The sequence below is a fragment of the Protopterus annectens genome, chromosome 4.part0 (genome assembly GCF_019279795.1).
Source record: "Protopterus annectens isolate FY-2018-M chromosome 4.part0, PAN1.0, whole genome shotgun sequence".
NCBI lineage: Eukaryota > Metazoa > Chordata > Ceratodontiformes > Protopteridae > Protopterus > Protopterus annectens.
Genome location: NC_056733.1, coordinates 771,563,757 through 771,582,770, shown reverse-complemented (window position 1 = coordinate 771,582,770; position 19,014 = coordinate 771,563,757).

Below are 19,014 nucleotides of genomic sequence, written 5' to 3'. Positions count from 1 at the left end.
AAAGGAGGAGGAGGAGATGCTGAGCAGTCTTATTTACATAGAAAGTAGGAGGAGATGCTGAGCAGTCTCATTCACATAGAAAGGAGGAGGACATGCTGAGCAGTCTCATTCACATAGAAAGGAGGAGGAGGAGATGCTGAGCAGTCTTATTTACATAGAAAGGAGGAGGAGATGCTGAGCAGTCTCATTCACATAGAAAGGAGGAGGAGGAGATGCTGAGCAGTCTCATTTACATAGAAAGGAGGAGGAGGAGATGCTGAGCAGTCTCATTCACATAGAAACGAGGAGGAGGAGATGCTGAGCAGTCTCATTCACATAGAAAGGAGGAGGAGGAGATGCTGAGCAGTCTCATTCACATAGAAAGGAGGAGGAGGAGATGCTGAGCAGTCTCATTCACATAGAAAGGAGGAGGAGATGCTGAGCAGTCTCATTCACATAGAAAGGAGGAAGAGGAGATGCTGAGCAGTCTCATTTACATAGAAAGGAGGAGGAGATGCTGAGCAGTCTCATTCACATAGAAAGGAGGAGGAGATTCTGAGCAGTCCCATTCACAACAGCAGTATGAGATGCACAGATGGCATCATAATATATGACTTTCCAGGGAAAAGGGTTTTTCTCATTCTGCCATGCTGTCACGGTCACATATATAGAAAAAATAGTCTCTCCAGCTACTTAGGATGTTCTCCTCTTCAACCCTAGGACAGTGGTATATGGAAAGAACTGAGGGTTAGTAGCAAAGTTGAGGGGGTGCAAAAACATTATGTCATGTTATGAATAATTGTGTGAAATAAAATGAGTACAAGACAAGACAGGACAACAGACATCTTGAATTTAAAAGCTGCTACATGTACGTCAGACCTTTCTCAATAAGGCATTTCCTTCAACTTAATGGATCTCTTATGACTACTCACATACAGGAAGTATAAGCCATGTAACCATGAGACAATTTATATGAACAGCATGGACGAACAAAATTTTGACAGCAGTTTTCTGTCAGAAGCAAGACTTACCACACTCCTCGTTAAAGTGTATGTGTATCCTTCACCCTCCTTAACAATTACTCTTACCCCTGGAACAAATGTATCACTTGGAAAAGCAATTATCACCCTAGTTTCTATAATCTGTTTCAGAATTTTATTTTTTACACCCTTTTCTGTCTCCATTACCATCTCAGCATACCAGTACCCTATGTCCAAGCCATGTCTACCAGCTATCTTCTTACCCCCTTCCCCCAGATTACTCTGGCATTGTTAGAGCCAGCCATGGATCCTATGGGAATCCCAGGGGGTTTAACACATCTCTGTATCTGTCCAGGAGTTTTTATTTATGTCCAACTTTCTTTGCCTTCTCTCACGGCAACATGGTTACATCCAAGATGTACATGCAATATAAACAAGCAGCATATCATCCCACCTCCATAGTAGTTCAACTAGGTTCACCTCCCACCTTTACAGGACTATGTCTCTTTCCAGTGATGTCTTTAGCCTCCAGCAAGGATCACCAGAGAGAGACACCCCACATACATACATCCTCCAGGATAAGCATGCCTATCCCTCCTTGCTGCTCTGGCAGTCACCCTAGCCACTAATATGGGTCACCTGGATCATAGGGCTTAATCCTGCTTCACTACCAGAGCTGTATAAACTGTTTCAGAATTAAATTACTCAAAAATTCTGTCACCTTAACAATTTTTTTTCTCTCCATTAATGTGCAACCACAAAGGCAGAATATCTCAACCCTGCATCATAAACATCTGAAAAACAACAGGATAAGCAGTGTTCAAAAGCCAACCTTTACTTCCTAGGAGAACCTTGGCTTTTGGCCTCTCCATTAATGTGCCATAGACTGCCATATACAAATGAAGGATTTTCATTGGTTTCTGTCTGTGTCTAAGCTTGCAGTCTCCGTGCACTCACTATTTTGGCCTTTGTTATGTGCAATATTTCAACTTATAAATTTGTTGTAGAATGCATGCACTGCATGGTAAACTTCAGGAAGTTCTGTCACTTTGAATTGTTATTCATACAAGAATGGGTAGTGTAGCCATGAATGACAAATGAAAGGCATATTCATAAAGGATGCGCACACCTCCATACTAGTAGCCCAACATAATGCATCAGAGATACTTCAGGTGCAGCTAATATTGGGTATGACAGTGATTCAGGTTGTAGTCTGCTATAGGTCTGCAACCATGTTCCAAGTCTGAACACGCTCATACTGGGTGACTTCAAATACCCCCCCATTAACTGGGAAAACTACTCCTGTACCAATACATTTGCCCAATGTTTCTTGGAATTCATTAATTCCAATGCCCTGGACCAGCTCGTTCTTACCCCCACATCCTTGACCTGATCACTACTAACATGGGCAGCCATTGCTCTACACCAATAGTCAACTCCCCCCTGGTTAGATCTGACCACAAACTAATCATCTTGGAAATCCACCCCCCCCCAAAGGTAACCACCATGAAAAACTTCTGCAAAGCAAACTTTGGCCTCCTAAAAACAGAGGTGGTTAACTTCATGGCACTAATGCAAATGGACAATAGTTGCATGACTGCTGAATCATACGCCAATGCACTGTACGAACACATATACAAATGCATGGATCTCACCATACCCAACAGAACCAAGATGCTCTCCTCCAAAAAAAGGAAGCCAATCTGGTGGTCTCCTGCCATAAACAAACTCTACAACAGAAGGAAGAAACTGATGTGGAATAAAGTGAAGTCCCAAGACTGGAAAAACTCCCTTATCTACCTCAACAAAAAGTTGAGATCCCTCATCAAATCCTCAAAAGCTAGCTATGAAAACAGAATTGCAGCAGATAGTAAAGACAACCAAAAGGCCTTCTATAGTTATGTAAAGAATCTCCATGGTAATACCCAGATTTGTTCTGAGCTACTGCACAATGGTACCTCCTATACCGAGCCAACAGATATTGCCAATATACTGGTCGACAGATTCAGTGCCAACTTACTCCCCCAAAGGACCAATCACAATACCAATAGATTGCCAGGCATCCGGTATTACTGCTGTACAAGTTAAAACAGCACTGTCCAAGGCCAAGAATACAGCTTCTATGGAACCTGACACCTGTGTGCCCTGTTCAATCACAGCCTCACCTCAGGCTTTGTCTGTACCTAATGGCGCACTGCTATAGTCATCCATCTCCACAAAGGAGGAGCGACTACAGACCCTGGGAACTATTGCCCCATTAGCCTGATGAGTCTGATATGCAAAGCTGTAAACAAATCATCTTGGACCTAATAAACAAGGATATAGGGAATCTGCAAACTCTGGATCCCACTCAGTTTGGTTTTGTGAATGGTAGATCATGCCTGCTCAACCTGGTTGACTTCTTTGAGTCAGTCACCAGAGCTGTGGATAAAGGCATGTTGGCTCATACAGAGGCCTTTGATACCATCCCCCACTCAGAAATCATAGAAAAACTCATTAAGCTAGGCATAAACCCCTATATCACTAGGTGGGTTACAAGCTGGATCACAGATAGAACCCACAGTGTGAAAGTAGCTGACTCCAAGTCAGACTGCCAACCAGTCATGAGTGGAGTCCCACAGGGTTCGGTCCAGGCCAACAGAAAGGGACTCTGGCTGACAAAGTTCACAGACGATTGCAAGTTGGGAGCTATTATTAACTCCCCAAGTGATGTTGACATCCTGCAGAAAGGCCTCACTGAGACCAACGACTGGTGTCAGAACTATGGCCTTAAGCTCAATGCCAAAAAAATGTGTCATCATCCCCTTTGGGAAAAACTCGGTTCCCATGAATTGCCACATCGATGGTAGTCCACTGAACACAGAAGGCATTATAAGAGATCTGGGAACACAGGTTGACAGCAAACTCTCTTTTGACCACCACATTGCCACTGTGGTCAGAAAGTCCTTCTATGTGGCACATCTCATTACTAAGGGTTTTGCATCCAGGAAGAAAAAGGACATTGTCTCCCTCTACTCTTCCCTCATTAGGCCAATCATCGAGTACAATGCTCCATTTGGCATGTACCTCACTAGACACCTGCAACTACTGGAGAGTTGGCAAAAGTACCTTACAAAGAGGATCCTAGGCCTTAAACAGTTGTTCTATATGGACAGACTCAAAAAACTCCAACTATTCTCTGTCTCATATCGCCTACTTATAGGCGATCTCTGCTTGACTTACAAAGCCATGTCTGATCCAGCTCTGTTAGAAATGTTACATCTAAAGAAATCCCAATCCCTCTGCACCACACACTCCAGAGACCTCAACCTCATTACCACAATCAACAGAACATGCTAGAGGGACAGGTTCATAACCCAGAGACTGCCAATGCTATGGAATAGACTTCCCATACATGTCAAACAGAGAACCTCACTGGCCCTCTTCAAGAGAAATCTTGATGAGTGGATGGGAAATAGAAAATTCACCCTGGAGATCACTCCAGTGGGTCTACTTGACAGAGACACTGGGAACTAATGTCCGGTGGCACTATGCTAGGGTAATCCTATGGGCTAGGCTTGTAAAGGCTCCAGGGCCCTTAGCCTAGTACACACCTATGAATCTATGAACCTATAAATCCTGCCACCTACAGGTGAAATATTGAGTGAAAGGGATGTTCCAGTGAAGACATTTACAAAAGCAAATAAGACTACACTAATAGTTCTGGATCTTCAGTTAATGAAAATAAAAAAAGGGGAGGACACAGCTTGGATTCTAGCTTGAAAGTCTGATTTTTTTTTCTGAACTCTTGCTGTTATTCCCCTTTTTAAATATGCAACTTATTTTGACTCATTACATCCTCTAGCCTAGTGACTCATCCAGGAGTTTCTGTAATTATATGCTACTGACGGCTTTACACATAATATAGCTGGGTTATATTTACATGAATAATTTCAAAACCATGCTGCATAAAAGGTATTAAAAGATTTCATCTTAAAACTTACACAGTGGTAAACGTGATTGTATTGATACTTGACCTCTTTCTAATGCAATTAAAGAGATACCGAATATTATTTATATACTCTTTATTTGTAGTGTAATAATTTTCATATTGCTCTAAATATCTCAACAATCCAGTGACACAGACAGAACTGCACAGCCTTATGTGAAAGCTTACAGCTGTATAAAGAAAATGTTGCTGGCAGTAGGTGGGCTGCTTGAGTGGCTAATGTGATATTCTAAGCTGAGTATACAACATTAAAAAATGTACATTTACTGTAGCTTATAAAATCCGGTTTAAGACCTATAGAATGAATGTAACTACTGTAAAGGTTACTTTGTGCTGAATAGTTTACCATTTACAGTTTTCTAATAAACACTTATGGTTCTAGAGATGAATATTTGTTTGAACTATAAGTGGATAACTTCATTTTTTTTAAGTTGCAGGCCATATCCATGAGTACAAACTCAAAAGAGTTCCATTACAGGGAATGCTTTAAGCCATCTTTTAAGTAATTTCAAGAGAGAAGGAAGGTGGTGAAGAGACGAAACCTGCAAAGGAAGGCATTGAACTCATAAGTGATAGGAAAATTACTGAAAATGTGTAAGATGCTGTCATCTGTCACAAAAGAAGATACTGGCCTAGAGAGATGGAATAGAAAGCAATAAGTGCCACCTACCTAAGAAATAGAAATGGCTCATTTGGATATAACTGAAAAAAAAGAAGGTGAATTGCTAATTTTCTGTCAAGAAAAGAAAACAGGAGCTTGGAAAGGGATATACAGTCCATGAAAGACAAATTTGTTGTTACCGAAAATAGAGAACGGGGGAGACATTTGTATATCACTAATACCTGAGTGAATAAGATATATTTATTTCTCTATTTCCAAACTCTCGGTTTAATATAATGGCTATTTCCAGACTCCTCCACCTTCTTCCTTCCACTGCACTTTCTCATTTTATATAATAATATCAAAGAGACTTCTATACCTTAGATTCTGTAAATGTTATTAATTCATTTATTGTGACTGCTTAGCAGGCCAGGTCATGGATGACAAGGGTCCCAAGTCCATTCCACTTACTCAGTTATCAAAGTTTAATAATAACAGTATTATTATCTGAAATTAATGCACCAACATCAATAGATTGGGAAATTAAGCACATTCACTGGGTCAACAAAAATGTTATCTGGCATCTCCAAACCCAGACAAGTTATTTGCAAAGTACATTCTCTCTCCACAAAATGGTAGCTGCTAAGTAACACATATGTACTGCATAGTATACAAATAGATAAATTAGTGGTTAGAGTACACTAGAACCTTTCTAAAAACTTTCTCTGAACAGAGCATAGCTCCCAGCTGTCCAGATTTTAGCAGAATGTCCAGATTTTTTACTCATATTTTTGGACCATTCCTTATAACATTTATGTTTTTCTGGCAAATCACTGAGGACTGAAGTCACTAAATAATGACATATATTTGTGATTCAGACTTCATATCACTTCAGAAAATGCATGCTAATGCTAATCTTATTTTTCTAGAAACTTTCTATGTTTATAAGAGCAGTATGTAAAATTTGTCCCTGTTTGCGCCTTTGCCCCCCCAATATTTTAGGTTTTGTCCAGAATTCTTGCACTAAGAGGTTGTGAGGTATGGAACAGAGATTGGTGCATAGAAAATTGAGATTTAGTCCTGGATCATTTATCTAGCCTCCCTAGTCACAGGGCTTAAAAGACAGAATTGAATGCAATTCCCTGGATGAGGTCTAGGGATTAATTGTTGAACTACAAACCACTACTTTAGTATCTGCACCTTCCCCCTCAGTGTAGCTTGAGGTGGGGTGGAAGCAAGGTAATAATCAGATAATGAAGAAATGGAAGATGAGAACTAGAATATAAATCAATGGCAAACAACCGAAGTAGCAGACATGCAAGGAATTTCCCCATTGCAGGTCAAAACGCTAAAAGAAGAAACTAGGTGGTGTGCCTCACACATGCCTGGTGTAACGATGCACAGTAACTCTCAGACCCAGGTGGAGGTTTTGTCTAGGGGGGTCTTCAGCAACGTGAGTTAGTCTTTGGAAGGAAATTCTAGAATTAGTCACAGGAATAGATAGGAAGGGTACCTGCGGAGGTAGGCCAAGCAAATAAGGCTAGTGTCAAGTGAAAAAGGCTCTTCTCCTGGACAACTGAAGGGTCCACATGGAAGACGAGTCAAAGCACACACAGTGAAAGAGCTCAAAGAAATGGCTATCCAGCTTTATACTTCTAACAGCAAAATGTGCCTCTGAAATGTGTGGGAGTATCTCAGTAAATTGGTCTGAGTGAATCACCCTGGTCTTGCCAGATGGTGTAAATGGAGAGTCTACTACTTTTGTGTGTTTGAAACTTTTTAATAATTGTCAAATACTTGTGCAGTATTCATCTAGACACCTCACTTAAAGTCAAGCATATGATATGTTTGATCTGTGTGAATGTTAGACATGGAAGCAGTTTTGATTAAGAAGCACCATTTTCTAGACGTAATGTTATCAAAATCTCTAAACAATTTATTATAACCAATCACCCTTCACAGTGCTGCACCTGGCTATAACAGAACAATCTGTGTAGTTAAAGTGTTTACTCCTCACCCATGTGTCACCCTCCATAGTGAACGGATAACACCCCTGATAACTGGTGCTATAAGATGACAAATGTTGAGAAGGGAGGGATAGCACTAAAAGAGGACAATGAAACTTCATTGAAATACTTTTATGATTTGTGAAATGGACTCCAGACAGCTAAATGGACACTCGGGTTGCTATAGGCAGAGGGATTTGGTTTTGATTCCAGGATAGATTCAAGGTAAACTTGAAAGAAATTGAATACATATACAGGCTATGGTGCGCTTTGGTTAATGGGATCATTACTGGCCTAGGAAATCAGTAACTCCACATACATGCAAGTTATAATCTGCTTATATTTGTAATGGAGTGATTTACATCTTATCTATTTGCAAATCCTTGGTTTATACTATCCCCACCTGTAGAATACGTAGGGCCAGGCAAATGTGGCTACTAACAAAAATATACAGGGGTAAATTAGAAATAGACAAAAATGTATTTAAAAAAATGGATTGCTTATGACAGTTATGGATACTGACATGGTAAGGGTAAGACAAATCTAAATGATAATGCAATAAATAATGCAATGTAATTTTTATGTTTTGTGTGTATATATGTATATATATATATATATATATATATATATATATATATATATATATATATACACACACACACACACACACACACACATATATATATATATATATATATATATATATATATATCGGTTTACTATCACATTGTCGATCTCACTATGTGCAATCAACCAATGTGCGAACCTCAGGTAGCAGAACCGGAATTGCGATTACTGCATTGTCGAACCTTGCAATAGGGAACATTCACTATAGCACGGTTCGACACTATAGTGCAGATCGCACTATAGCAGGGATCGAGAAATGTACCCTTTCCTTTGTGTAGTGCAATCTTGGAGTTTGTATATATAAGTAGGGGGGTGTGGGGGGCAAGCCCCCCACATGGGGGGTGCAGGGGGGCTTGTCCCCTGCAAAAACTGTTGTAGAATGTTGAGCAGATTTGAAGATGTACTATGCAGTCTTTCCAGTTTTTACTATGGCTGTTCGAAATTGTCGATTCGATGTCCACAAAAACACCATTCGACAATTTTATTGTTCGGTCATCTGTGTTCCTTACAAATGTGTCGGCCATATCATCTTCCAACTAATTTACACTTGGACATGTGATAGTAAACCATATAGATATATAAATATATATATATATATATATATATATATATATATATATATATATAGATATATGTGTGTGTGTGTGTGTGTGTGTGTGTGTGAATGTGTCATAACTAGGTTTAGAAAATGCTGCTTCCAGGAGAAACAAAACTTTCTTTATTATATATTAAGTGTAAGATGTGTAATGAAAGGCTGTCAAAAGTTTAAGGAATGACCATACCAGTGAATTAGAAGTAAGTCTGGTACACGGATAGTCAGAGGAAGTGTTTTCAGCTGTCACCACCCCTATGACATCCATAGATAGATGGAAGATGGGTGGATGATTACGCTCTTATTGTCTCTGCCTTGTAAAGAAGACTGAGAAGATACCAATCAACCTGAAGGGTGGGCAAAAGAGGGGTATATAAAACAAAGATAGGCCACATGATTGCAGTATAAATAATTCAGAGAAAGAATACAGAGAATGTGTCGGAATTTAAGTAACTGCTGGGAGTCAAAACTGAAAATATTCTTTGTTTTTGGTATTACAGCACTATAGTAAGTAAGTTATAGGAATAAGGGTAGTAATGCAGGTAAGCAAGGTTTAGAATGAGAGCTTGGTGAAGCAGGTTTATATTTTTTATGCATAAGAATAGCTAGAAATTTCTATGCAAAGCTATGGATGGTTGTCAGGAGAGGGGGTAGACATGAAACATTCAGATGATTTTTACCCAATTTGACTACTTAAGATTGAATTGACAAAAGAAATAAAAGAATCGTTGGCCTAAAGGCAGGTGAGAAAAGTTATTAGTTAACAATTCTGCTATGATAGCATTGAAAAATCTGATTTGACCAAGATATGAATGACCTGTATGGAGAGTAAACTGGTGGAGCTGCAGGGGTCTTTTGGAAGGAAATATGAACATAGTGGGAGGGTCATCTCTACCATGGTTACTGTATTCCCCTAGTACTACTTATGGCTTCAGAAGGCAGCTGCCGACCTATCAGTCAAAAAGTCTGTTCACTCATCCTGCATGGGTAAGGGGGGGGACACTAGATAGTAGAGGGAAGAAACAGGATAATGTGAGGGGGGATTTTAACTCTTATTTCCTGAAACATGAGTAGTTGGCATCCACTGAAGAGGAAGAAGTCTTTTAGAAAATTATACAAGGAAAATGGGGAATATTATCATTAGCGGGCCAGAGTTCTGCCATGGTGACCCCTAACTGGGAAAAACTGAAAGATGCAACAACAACATTCTTGGTCAAGTTTAAATTAAAACTACCAGGAATTGTTAATACAGGAGGCAGGTGTTGAAGTGTAGTGGAATGCAGTTCAGTTAAAGGAACCAGAAGAAGATGTACATTAATTATAGTGGAGGACTTTTGAGTCTGGTAGTGCAATTTAAGAAGGCAGATACACTGGATAATGTTGGTGATAGTGTGTATTGAAATGGAAATGAGGAAGCATATATGGTCCCAGTTATGACAGTCTTGACTTTAGTGATTTCTATAATGATTGTGAATGGAATACCTCACAATACAATAGAGAAATAATGGCTGGTAATTTTAATGTACCAATCAATAGTGCATTTAGTTGAATGCATGGGGGGCCTGAAAATAAAAGGCAGGCAAGGAAGGTACAGCTGAAATTGGAGGTCAATAGAAGATGGGTAGATGTTTGGAGAAGGCAATTTCTTTACCAAAATCTTTTACATTTTTGAGAAATGAGGCTGTAAGGGAGAGGGCTGGATGCTCTTCTAGTGAGAAGATCTGTGCTAATAAAGTTTACATCCTAAGAGATAGGGGGAAAATGCCTGCTGGATCATACACATTGTAAAACTGAGGTCAAAAGAGTAGCTGAGAAAAAAGGGAAAATTGCCAGGATGAAAGCAGTGGTGCTGAACAGATGATGAGAGAAATAGATACAGAACAGCAATTATTGCATTCTCTTCTTTTATTCCTCATTTTATTAATATAGGGCTACACCAGTGGTGAGATGTGATAAAAGATCACATTAAAATGTCTAAAACTGATGCAAACATCAACTACCTGCCAGTGGCACCCTGTAAAGCAGCTGTGCAACATCCTGTTTAAAGCTGAAAATGCATTTAAAATTCTCCATATCACTTCTGACAGTTTCCCATCTTCTGTGTACATTCCTGGGTGGAAAAAGGTATGACATGCCATCAGTAGGTGACCGTAATGGAAGGCAAAAGCATGAAACTGGCCGACAAATCATATGCTAGCCAGTTGTAGCAACCCATCCCATGCTTTCATATTGACCACAGTGAGATCAGCCATTCAAGCTTTTAAGCAGGCCAGCTCATAATCATCAAGCAACAAAATTGAAATACTTAATGGATGAGGGCTGCTTTTCAACATGCTCATTCTACTTTAAAAGATTGGATTACATATGTGTGAGTAACAAAGCTGTACCCAGCTCTGTACGTTACCAGATGCCTATAATGTATCCCATGTTTTCAGTCATTTGGTGAACAACTTGTCAGCATGTTTAATTATTATCCTATTAGCCATAAATAGTTTTGACTTTATACATCTCAAACTTACAGACGTTTCTAAGTCTTTAACTTTGTTTTCCACACCCAAATGCATGTGATATTTAGAAGCAGGAATAGTAAATGGAATGACCCCCAGTTCATGTCATTAATCATGATTACTTGCCATCACTCAAGACAGAAAAAGGTTGCATCTCAGAACATAACCATGCAGTGAAACTTTTAAGCTTTTTTTTTTAATTTGAAGCTTTGTTTACAAGGAAACCATAAAAAACACAATGGAAATGCAACCAAAATCAGAAAAGCTGACAGGATTACTTGTTATTTAAATTTGTGTTCTGTTATCTATGAATCTATGAATCCATGATTGCACTTAATCTTTAAATATAAAATAAAAGGATGAGTAATAGGTAAAAACAGACAATGGAAAGAGAGGAATGTGAATTACATAAAGAATGGGGGAATAAGCTGAAGGAAGTGAAGATGATACAGTGCAATGAAAAAATATGTGCCCCCCTTCCTGTTTTCTTATTTTTTTCCATGTTTGTCACACTTAAATGTTTCAGATCATCAAACGAATTTAAATATTAGACAAATATTAGACAAAGATAACCCAAGTAAACACAAAATACAGTTTTTAATTGATGATTTTATTTATTACGGAAAAAAAAAATTATCCAAACCTACTTGGTCCTATGTGAAAAAGCAATTGCCCCCATTGTTAAATCATGACGTAATTGTGGTTAATCACATTTTTGGGAAGGTGAGTAAAATTTCACTAGCCACGCCCAGGCCTGATTACTGCCAGACCTGTTGAATCAAGAAATCACTTAAATAAAACCTGTCAGACAAAGGGAAGTAGGCCAAAAGATTCCAAAAAGGAAGACATCATGCCGTGATCTAAAGAAATTCATGCCGCGATCTAAAGAAATTCCGGAACAGATGAGAAACAAAGTAATTGACATCTATCAGTCTGGAAAAGGTTACAAAGCCATTTCTAAAGCTTTGGGACTCCAACAAACCACAGCGAGAGCCATTATCCACAAATGGAGAAAACATTTAACAGTGGTGAATCTTCCCAGGAGAGGCCCCGCCTACAAAAATTACCCCAAGAGTGCAGCAACAACTCATCCAAGAGGTCACAAAAGAACCTAGAACAACATCTAAAGAACTGCAGGCCTCACTTGCCTCAGTTAAGGTCAGTGTTCATGACTCAACCATAAGAAAGAGACTGGGCAAAAATGGCGTGCATGGCAGAGTTCCAAGGCGAAAACCACTGCTGAAAAAGAACATAAAGGCTTGTCTCACTTTTGCCAAAAAAGATCTTGATGATCCCCAAGACTTTTGGGAAAATCTTTTGTGGACTGACGAAACAAAATGTGAACTTTATTGGGATGTGTGCATCCTGTTACATCTGGTGTAAAAGTAACACAGCATTTCAGAAAAAGAACATCATGCTAACAGTCAAACATGTTGGTGGTAGTGTGATGGTCTGGGGCTGCTTTGCTGCTTCTGGACCTGGACAACTTGCTGTGATTGATGGAACCATGAATTCTGCTCTCTACCAAAAAATCCTAAATGAGAATGTCTGGCCATCAGTTTGTGACCTCAAGCTGAAGTGTACTTGGGTTCTGCAGCAGGACAATGATCCAAAACACACCAGGACGTCCACCTCTGAATGGCTTAAAAAAAACAAAATTAAGGTTTTGGAGTGGCCTAGTCAAAGTCCAGACATGAATCCAATTAAGATGGTGTGGCATGACCTTAAAAAGGAGGTTCATGCTCGGAAACCCTCCAATATGAGTGAATTAAAACAATTCTGCAACAAAGAATGGACCAAAATTCCTCAACAGCGATGTGAAAGACTCATTGCCAGTTATTGCAAATGCTTGATTGCAGTTGTTGCTGCTAAGGGTGGCACAATCAGTTATCAGGTTTAGGGGGCAATTACTTTTTCACATAGGGCCATGAAGGTTTGGATAGTTTTTTTCCTTAATAACTAAAATCATCACTTAAAAAACTGCATTTTGTGTTTACTTGGGTTATCTTTGTCTAATATTTACATTTGTTTGATGATCTGAAACATTTAAGTGTGACAAACATGCAAAAAAATAAGAACACTTTTTCATTGCACTGTACATGGGGTAATAAGGAAGGAGTTGAGGTGAAGATGGGAGAGTTAGTAATTTACGCTATGAAGCCAAGAATCAGTGAGTTAAAATATCTCATAGGTAGAAAAAGGAGGAGAAAAAAATCTCTGGTGGGTGCAAGATGAGAAAATGTGCAAAATTCTTCCCCAGAGGTAAAAAAAAAAAAGATCAGGAAATCAAGTCAGTAATTTGAATGTTACAACAGAAGAAGCAGTACATATGAAATAGAAAAGATCAGGATAATTGTAGAAGAGCTCTACATCAACATAAAAAGACCAGGTTAGCATGTCTCTCAACCTCTTACAGCAATAAATCTGGACAAAGCCAAAAATAATGGGGGGAACAAAGGCTCAAAAATAAGGACACTGTTTTAAATATTGGAATTCTAGACAAAAAGTTGATAGAATAACACATTTTGCTTTAGCATGAATTTTCTGAAGGGTTGAAAGTCTGAAACTCAAATGTCTGTCATTATTTTCTGACTTGAGCCCTCAATGACTTGCCAATGATTTTCTAGAAAAAAAGAACAATTTTCTGAGAAGCAGAGCAAAAATATGAGGCAAAAATCTGGACTTTCTGCGAAAATCTGTACAGTTGAGAGGAATAAAGGTTAGGCTTTAATGAGTACATGGGAAGAATGATAAATAAGGACTATGACAAGGCAGGTGTCTAGATGAGATTAGCCATGAACTATATAATGGAGAAATTATATTTATTTATTTATTTAGTTTTATTTATTTATTTACTGTTTGTTACCTGGGAAGAAGGCTGGTCTACTTTCACACTTTTCGGCCACAACCCAGGGTTCATAGGATCATAGGATCATAGAAAGTAACTAGGCTATTGGCTCTGAGGCCCTTACAAGCCTATCCAAAAATTTAGCACATGTTCTGACAAGTCAGCACCCAATGCCCCTGTCCAGCTGGGACACAGGTGGAATCCCAGGGGTGTATTTTCTGTTCCCCATCCAGTTTTCCAGGTTGCGCTTAAAAAGGGTTAATGAGATACTCTGCTTGATGTGGAGAGAGAGTCTATTCCACAGAAGGGGAAGTCTCTGGGACACAAATCTGTCCCACCAAGTCCTATTGATGTCACAGACCAGGTTAACATCATGAGTGTGGGCTGCTCGAGTGGAGCTTGACTTGTTGATATGCAGCAGTCCCATCAAGGTGGGGTCTGAGATTGTTTTGTATGCCAGACAGAGGTTGCCTCTAAGGAGTCAGTATGAGACTGAGTAGAGGGACAGGGCTTTTAACCTATCCGTGTAGGGTAGATATTTGAGGCCCTGGATTCTTTTTCTGAGGAACCTCTGTGGTCTCTCCAGCTGCTGCATGTGCTTTGTGAGTTACATGCCGAAAGGGGCATTGTCAGGGGTGGCTCATGCTATTGGACTGCCGGACTGCAGCCCTCCCACCTAGAAAAACACAAAAGAAAAATCTTTAAAACTAAAAAACAAAACTAAAAAAAAAAAAAAAAAAGCACGAGTCCCGACTCCTCTGTGCATGCGCAGAGGCATTTAAAGACCTCAGACTGCCTTTATCAGCAGTCCGGATAGAGAAAGACAGGTACCCAGCAATCATTGCTGCAAGTGCACCCAGGAATCAGTGCGGTGACGACCGCACAGAAGAGGAGGTCCGGACTGCTTTGGCTGCAGGCAGACCCAATGAGGAGAGAGGTGAGCTGGCGAACCCAATGAAAGATTGAGGACTGAGAGAGGTGAGCCTCTCGCGGGACAAATTGTGCGGGCGGGTGGGTTTGGTCGCTGGATTGCTCCGTTTTGGGATTGGCTTCATTCAGGAGGTAGGTGCCTGGTTGCTGGATTGCTCCGTTTTGTGGACGGGTTTGGTCGCTGGCTGGATTGGCTTCATTCAGGAGGTAGGTGGTCGCTGGATTGCTTTGTTCGTCTGTTGAGACATACAGCAGGTAAGTGAAGGGTGTGTTTGTGTGTGTGTGTGTGTGTGTGTGTGTGTGTGTGTGTGTGTGTGTGTGTGTGTGTGTGTGTGTATGTGTGCATGTCTTTTGAAAGCAGAACTGAAGGATTTTGCAGGACAAACCTTTTTGAAAGGTAGGGTGTGTGTGTGTGTGTGTGTGTGTGTGTATGTGTGTGTGTGTGTGTGTGTGTGTGTGTGTGTATGTATACATCTGTTGTGTGCCTGTGTGATTTGAATTTGAATACACAGATGTGTCTGTCTGTGTGCTTTGCATATAAGTGCAGAGGTGTGTGTATATGTGTGTCTGTCAGTCTGTCTGTATGTTTTGCATATGGGTGCACAGATGTATTTATATATGTGTGTGCACTTGTGTGTGTGTGTGTGTGTGTGTGTGTGTGTGTGTGTGTGTGTGTGTGTGTGTGTGTGTACCTCTGCCTGTTTGTCAATACATGTCTGTAAATACACAAGCTCTCATAACAGAGAGTGCATTCATTGCATCATCACTGTTGAATGGTGACTGACCTGCTCAAGTGTTTGATATGAATTTCTGGAAGGGGTGGGGACTGACAAAAGCTGAGTGTATTTGATTTAACCAGTTTTTAAGTACTAGAATGTTTACTGTACTATTTAAAAAGGGGAAGGCTAATCTGTGAAATGATGATTTTTACTTCTTGAAGTATTTACTTGTTAAGAGTGATGTCTACTATGATTAGTACTCTTTTGTGCCCTCAGAAGCGTCCTCTGTTAGATGTGGTTGTTTTGAACTTGAATGGCAAAGGACTAAGCAGAAAATGAGCAACTTCAGAAGAGAATATGGATTCAAGGTTTCTCAGTAATATTGAGTGCCACAGTTGTGTCAATATTTACCCTGTTTTACTAATGACTCTTAATCTAACCTTATTCACTCTGTGTCCTTGTGGTATACCAAGTTTCTCTCCAGCTGCACTCACCCATCCTTACACTTCCTTCTGAACCTTGTGCAGTACTCTCCAACTTTAATTATCTCGCCTGGGTTTAAGGGAACTTGTATCTTGTCACATTTCTTACACATTCCATTCAACTTCTCAGTTCTGTTTGCTGCCTGTCACACTGATCTCTTATTTAATGGGATTTCACTGTAAGTAGTCTTGGCTGCTTGTCAGCATTGGTTCCCATGAAGGAGTTCCTTACAAGATTCACAGAAAGTGTGTGAGTGCCTGATGCCCCAGTGAAATATACCTGGTGGCTATACTCAAACCCTACACCTTGCGAACAGGTAGCAAGAGCTTGAATTCCCTACCCACCACCACTTGTGAAATTATTGCCTCATATTTCTAGTTTGATGGATTTTGAATAATGACAGGCATTTGAATTTCAGACTTCAATTCATATTCTTCAGAAAGTACACGGTAACACAAAACCTTTTATTCTAGCAATGTTCTATTTATAACATTAATATTTGAAATGTGTTGCTATTTTGGGGCTGTATTCCTCCATTATTGGCTTTGTCCAGGTTTTTTGTGCTGAGAGGTTGAAAGCTTTGGTGAGAACTGAATTCACTGAATATGTTTAGGGAGCTTTATTCCCCCATTATTGACTTTGTCTAGGTGTTTTGTGCTAACTAAAAAGTTGAGAGTTATGGTGAGAACTGAATTCACTAAATGGTAGCCATTTAAGTTTCAGTCTAGCTGCTGTTCAAGAAACAGCTGATTTGGCATTTCTCTGACTGTACTGTATAAGGTCCAGGGTTCAAACCTTAGCAGTGAAATGCATGGTGGTAACACAGCATTTTATTCTAGCAACTTTCTAAGATTATATAAGTAATGTTTAAAATGTTCATATATTAGTAGTAAGTGAACTGCCCTTGCGAGCCATTTTAAGCTTAGCTAATTATCATTTGTGAGATTTGAACCCTGTGCCTTGTGTTTGTAAGGCAAACACCTTAACCATTAGGCCACCCTCCCAACACTGTGTCTCTACTTTTTCAGCTTTTGCCCCCACCCCCCCCCAATAAATTTTGGCTTTTTCCAGATTTCTTTTACTTCAAAGTTGAGAGATACAGTTGAGTGTCAAGTGGATTTTACAAGGAGCTGAGAGCTTGAAGAGAAATTTAATGCTGGTTATGCTAAGTCTGTCTGTATTGCTAGTAGCACAACCGATAGTGTGCTTGCTCTTTATGCAAAAGGCTGTGGGTTCTACTCCCACAGTATATAGATGCATTACTGTACTGAGTTTTACTTTTAAAGAGGGTGTGATGTTGCAGTCCTGAGAATGTCCTCTTTGGTGGAGATACCTAGTAACAATGAATCAGTTATCAGTTTGCCATCCATTCCCTATTGCAATATTATTGCTTATCATTTTTTTATTGCAACATAGGCAATTTATTCCTCAACGGCAACAGGCACTTTATTTGTAGATGAAACAATGAAATATACAGTTATTTGCTAGCAGCAACCTCCTCATTAGTTACAGATCTCTTTAATGTGGAATTATTTAGATGACTACTTCTGCAGAGATTGTGCATATTTACTGATACTGGTGGATTGTATAAGTTTGAGTAGACTTTTATGATGGAACTGTTCTGAACTGGGCAGTTTTGTCATTATTAGTGCATACATTTTGTTTTATTGTTTATTGGAAAAATGTTCAAAACAATACATTTAAAATGCCCTCTAACAACTGTACTGTATTATACGAGGAATATAATTTAATACAGTCATGAAGGTGTATCAAAGAACACATGTATGTTTCCCGTGCAAGGGGCCTATGATTTGAAAACAGCCCAAAGATAATCTTTATCTGTTACTGGCCAGATGTATTTTCTTTGAATGTGAATTTCAATGCTGTTTTAATGAATGTGAGTTTCAAGGGCAGAGAAGTTTTAATGCTAAGTCTATTTCCATTGTGAGACTGCATTGCTTTGTTTAGCAGATTTCTATTAGTGTTTGTGTTGTAAAATGTAAAATAAAACTTTTAAATGAAATCCAGATCATCGTAGAAGTAAAGCAGTATGCACATTACAGTGTTTATTGTAAATGTGGTGAAATAGCCAAGTCATGGTACATTGGAATAGCTGCAGGGGGGAGGCCCTGTTCCACTATGATTTTGTGAGGAAGGGAAGGGCAGCAAACTAAGACAGCCCCGGCTGAGCTATACCTCTTAACTGTCCAGATTTTTGCAGAATTAATAGACTTTTGCTTCTTATTTTTGGTTTGTTCCTCATAAAATTTGTGTTTTTCTGGCAACTCATTTAAGAATGAAGTCACTAAATAATGACAGACATTGAGTTTCAGACTTCATACTATTCTGAAAAATGCATGTTAAAGCAAGACCTGTTGTTCTGTCAACTGACTATGTTTATACAAGAGCAACTTTTAGTACTGTTCATATGTTCCCCCGATATATTTAGCCTTGTACAATTTCCCTGTGCTAAGAGGACAACAGGTACACTCAAATAAATCACTTTGGGAGGGGCGTGGCTAGGATGCTGAACTGATAGCTGCACTTCATTTCAGCTCTCTTACCTCAATACAATTCCTGACAGGAATTTTACAAAATAATATTTAATTTGAAGAAATTTTTATTACTAACTTATTTCTAATAACTGAGCATCTATAAGAAAAATTTTATTGTCAGAACTTGAATAATTCCTGTCAAATTAATTACTGGAAAATCAGCACCAATATCAGCTTTACAGCATGAGTCATCTAAGGA